At 41.1% G+C, this 5,359-nt stretch overlaps 1 pseudogene; it reads left to right on the forward strand.

Annotated features, from left to right (window-relative positions):
- The first annotated feature begins 1,580 nt into the window (after positions 1–1,580).
- On the forward strand, positions 1,581–2,114 carry LOC118239650 (annotated as a pseudogene).
- The last annotated feature ends 3,245 nt before the right edge of the window (positions 2,115–5,359 follow it).

A 5,359-nucleotide genomic window follows, 5' to 3' on the forward strand; every position in this document is an offset into this window, starting at 1 on the left:
ATGTTCAGAGGCCTAATGTGCATTGCTAATAATAAGTATGATGGTTTTGAAATTTGCTGAGAGAGATTTTAAGGATTCTGATCACATATATTTTAAAAACTGTGAGGTGATAAGTTCATTAGATTGATTGTGGAAATCATGCCACCCTTTAAGCATCACACTTGTGCTGAATGTATACAGTTTTCTGCAATTATACCCCAGTGATACTAAAAAAAGCAAGAAGGCCCAAACTACCTATATACAAAGGGAAGTGTCTGTGTCAGCAATGGTAGGGGCAGCAATGTGCCTGGGTGTCACCATTTTCTACCAACTAAATAAATTCAATGGGCAACTTTTAAGGGGAAAAAAGGGGGGCTTTCCCTTAGCAATTTTTTCTGAAGAGAAAAATTCAGGGTGACATTTTTCTAAACTGTAAGGACAAGAGAGCTAACTGATGATGGAGGAGAGGCTGAAAACAGACAGAAATATATCAAAAATTGGACTTGTGTTTGAGGCTGGGGAGTTTAGCCATGTACTCCTTCAGGAAGGTCTGAAGTTGTTGAGGATATGGAGAAGGGTACATACACCATGCACACAAACCTCACTTTACACACATGGCTTGTAGCCAGTCTTGTTGAAGAGCCAGAGTCTCGTTTTTCAGGGTCCTCTGGAGGTACACTCTTCCTTCTCTGCCATTTCGAGAACATGTACATGAGAGCACAGACTCTGCTACCTGCTGATTTACCACTCCCTGAAGTCACAGGATGACTGTAGCCATAGCAACACCTTTGACATTGCTAACTTGGGGTTACAAGCCCTGGGTAGGAAATAGGAAGAAGTCTAAGAAAAATAGACTTCAAAAATAGCCCCCTTTCAACTCCAGTCCCTATAGAATATGAATCAGCAGCCAGGGAGAAGAAAGGATAGGTCATGCTCATTGTTTCCTGCCCATTTTCTTTATGGATGAGGTGCTGTGCTGACAGCTCGTCTGTAGTACATAAACAATCTATGGAGGAAGGTATGACTAGTCACTTTTATTAATTCTGTACCAGGAGAGGTGACAAGTTGCAAGTTGTTATGAGCTGTGCCTAAGTATACAAGTCTGATAAGTGATAAGGGTGGAATTCATGCTACCTTCATCAGGTCTGGACCTGACACCAGGTCTCCAGATACTTAGCATGTTCCTGGAATGTTTTATTGATGGTCTGTAATAGGACCTTCCTTCAGCCAACTTTTCTCTGCTCTTAGAATCCTAATCAGGAGTACAAGTTTTATGGCCATGTGGATCAAATGCCCTAGAACAATGGTCCTCAAATTGTGGTTTGTGACTCCCAAGTCAACCTCTGTCTCCAAAAATATTTACATTATGATTCATAACTGTAGAAAAATTAGTTATAAAACAGCAACAAAGGTAATTTTAGGGTTGGGGTTCACCACAACATAAGGAACTGTACTAAAGGGCTGCAGCATTAGGATGGTTGAGAACTACTGCCCTAGAGGGAATCCAAGGACCTTACTGTGCCCTCCAGTAGATCTGCAAAGACATCATTACCCAATGAGCACACTTAAAATTTTTTTCCGAGAGCTTCTTAGAGCTTCCACTCTTAGTGAGAGTCAACTCCAGACCACAAGACACTTCCTGCTCCAGGCTTTTTAAGCTATCAGGTCTTTTGAGACCTCGCATTGAAGATGGCTCAGGCACCAACAGTCACGTGACTCAACCTGGATTTGTCTGTGCTCCCCAAAATTCCAACTGGCAGACCAGCCTGTGTGATTGCTTCAGTGACTGCGGAGTCTGGCTCTGTGGGAGATTTTGTTTTACATGTCTTGGGTGTCAAGTGGCAGCCTATATGAACGAATGCTACTTGTGTGGGACAATGGTGGCAATGAGGACACTCTACCGAACCCTATACGTCATTCCCAGATCTATTTGTAATGACTGTATGGCCACCATGTTCTGTCCTGTTTGCTCTGTGTGCCAAATCAAGAGAGACATTAACCGGAGGAGAGCCATGAATGCTTTCTAAGGAGCTGTTTGGTGAGAGCTCTCGCTGAAGCAGCTGAACTCTCCAGCTCGAGTCTCTCCAAATCTTTTGCAATTGAGATACGATGGATAGCAAGATAATTATAAGATGATGGAACTTTAGAAATAAATTTTGATTTATTTTAAATGGATGTTGCTCTTTGACTTGGTTTCTCCTTGCTCCCTTATCAGCAAATAGTCCAGCTAACACGTTTTTTACACCTTAAACACAAACCAAATAAAAGATTTTACTAAGAGAAAATTTTTTTTCCAATTTTCCGGTGAATATAAGGTAAATAAATGACTCAGAAGTTAATGCATAAGTCAAGATGCCAGAATTCAAATGACTGAGTATCAGATCCTGGCTAACTCTTGAGGAGAACTGACTATATTACTAAGAAATGAAGACTGAAAGAAACAAGAGATATGCATGCACAGGTAGTGATTCTCCTCCACACATTTTATTCATATAAAAAAAAGTGAACTTCAGTGTCTGGAGACTCCAAGAATGAAACTGTTTTGAAAGATGAAACCAGAGAACATTTGTATCTCTTCCTTTGTGTCATACATTTTCTCAAGTATTTATAATAGTCATTCAATATTGTATAAAACGGTTGTATTTTAAAAATTGCATTTTTACTAAAATAATATGTGAATAGAGGGAGAGCGAGAAAAGAGAGAGGGAGGGAGAGAGAATACCACAAATCATTTTACGATGTGCCTCATTGAAATCAGGGAGGGCTTGACTAGTATTTTTAATTAGTCTCTCTTGAGAGCTGTCATCATTGGACACTGATATGATTTCAATTGATTTAGCTTTAGGGCATGTAGTGATGAGAGCTGATTCTGGGACTTGGAACATTTGGTATTCTCCCTGAAGGGACCCCACGTGGGTGGGCATCTGAGACTTCTCTGCTCCTCACATTACAACACCTGCTTCTGTTTGGAACAAAACTTGGGCTGATGCTAATGCTACTTCTCTGGCCATTGGGAGCTCTAGTCAGAACATCATATGTAGCACGCTGGTGACACTACCAAGTCCCAGTACAAGAAATAAAAATATGTTCTATGCACATTTTTCCATGGCCATATTAGTCTATGCTTGAAAACCAAAAGTCTGTGAGGGCTTTTTCGTGCCTGCTTTTATAAAATGAGTTTATTTTAAAATTAAAGCTTTAAGCATCTATTTAATTTTAGAAATTATCCAAGTTCATTCTTCATTTTCTGTTTCTGCCTTACACAGGTCCTTTCAGGTTGTCTCTGGTTGCTGGAACTCATACCTTCTTCAGATAAGCAGAGCCTCACAGTGTTGAAAAGTAATGTTGTTCCCAGGGAACAGTAACTCAGATATTGCTGTACCATATTCATCCTTCCAGAATGATTCTTTTTCCTTTTTGTCTATCTGGGTCTCCTTCTGGCTTTCCATGCTGGCCAAGAACATGAATAGCAGCTTGTATCCAAAGCAAAGCACTGTTTAGTTCATCTCTTCACACCCAAGAGTCTACAGAATGAAGAAACATCTAGGAGGAGTTAGGAATGAGGTTTTCAGGGATTGGAGTTGAACAGCTGGAGTCCAGTTTTGTGAGTAAGACAGGAACACCAGGGAGAGAGTTCAGATCAGGAATAGCTTCTTAGATTAGCTCCACACAGAGAGGCTTTGGGGGCCCACACACAGAGAAAAAAACCATTGGTGTGTACAAAAATGACTGGTTTCAGAAATATTCTTCCACCCCTTCAGTGCCCAGGCAGAATAACATACACACAGCCAGAAGTCTCCCTCAAGGAGCTTGAGACACAAGCAGCTTATTGTGTCTCAATTTCTAATTGGCCCCTTTAGCTTGCTCTATGAAAATGAGTCTGGGACTGTTTTTCTCTGTTAGAAAGAACAGTGTTAAATTTTGGAAGTGGAGGTTATAGGGAAAGGGGGAGGGGTGCAGGGAAAGAAAGGATTTTTTTTTTCTTCAGAGTTCCAGTGTAATCCCAGGGCAGAGTATTACCCTGCATGTGGCCTCTCTAGGTCAAGCTCAGACCTGGCACAGGGCTTCCTCGGTCTTTGCTTTCTTCTAGCATCTGGGTCCTGATGTGAACAGCAGCCAGCAGCATCTGGTGGGCTGCATCGTCCTCCAACGATTTCCTCCAGTGGTTCAGCAGCAGAATGCCTCTGATGAGACACCTTCCTGTGAACAGCTTTCTGGCAAAATCTGAAAATCCAGCAAGTCCTTTGTTATGTCACCACAGGGATTTCTCTGTCCTGCAGTGAGCTAGGCTATATCGCCCCAACAAAGACAGAAACAAGATAGTTTTATTCTCTGATAATTGTCATTTTAAGATAAAAAGCCAGGTACTTGAGTTCAGTTTTGGTATTTAATTTGAAATTTAAATGAGAAGAAATATATTAAAAATTAATTCATTTCTTTTCTGCTTTGAGATAAAGATGTGGTATGGTATTTCTTCTGGGGGAAGAATGAATGTATAAGAGAATAGAATCACAGAACATCTAAGGCAGAAGGAAGCTCTGAGGTCATTTATCCCAGGGTTTCATTTTATGATGATGAGTTCGAACAGAGAGGCTTACTCAGGGCTCACAGAAGGTGACACAAGTACCTCTAGATAGGTCACAACACTCTTTGATAAGTGATTTAAATCCTTAGATGTTTCTGGTTTACATTTAGGATTAAGAGCAATCAGTCCAGTTGGAAAAGTCAAACCATGCCCAAATATAAAGGGTTGAAATGTTAAAAGTATGTCCATAATCTCTCATTCACTTTAATTTTCTAAACATTTCTTTTTTAAAATTTTCTTTTTTATTTCATTTTACATTCCAAACATAGTTTCCCTCTCTCTCCTTTTCCCACTCCTCCTCACCTCCCCGCAGCCCATCCCTCATCCACGGCTCCCAATGAAACAGGTATGGGTTCCCATGAAGAATCAACAAGTGTCACATTAAGTTAGGGCAGGGCCAAGCCCCTCCCCCAAGGCTGAACATGGCATCCTACCATAGGGAATTGACTCCAACCAGCTAGATCATGTACCAGCAATGGATCCTTTTCCTGCTGCCAGGTCTTCCTCAGATAGAGCAAGCTTCAAAAATGTCTCCCACAGACAGAGGGCTTAGTTTGGTTCCATTAATTTTCTAAACATTTCTAACTTGTTTAAATATGATCTGTCCTTCCTTGACCTCCACAGAACACTAACCCTCTTGAAGTGGGCTTTTGATGATGCAAAGCAAGCAGTATTCTTTGATAACTAGAGTTGGGCTTGGGAAGCAGTGCCCTAAATGAAAACCTTAGAAGTGACACTCTTTGTAATTGTCCCTTAACCTCCCATGCCTCCATGATGGCTCCTGCCCTCCTCCCC

The sequence above is a fragment of the Cricetulus griseus genome, assembly GCF_003668045.3.
Source record: "Cricetulus griseus strain 17A/GY chromosome 1 unlocalized genomic scaffold, alternate assembly CriGri-PICRH-1.0 chr1_1, whole genome shotgun sequence".
NCBI lineage: Eukaryota > Metazoa > Chordata > Mammalia > Rodentia > Cricetidae > Cricetulus > Cricetulus griseus.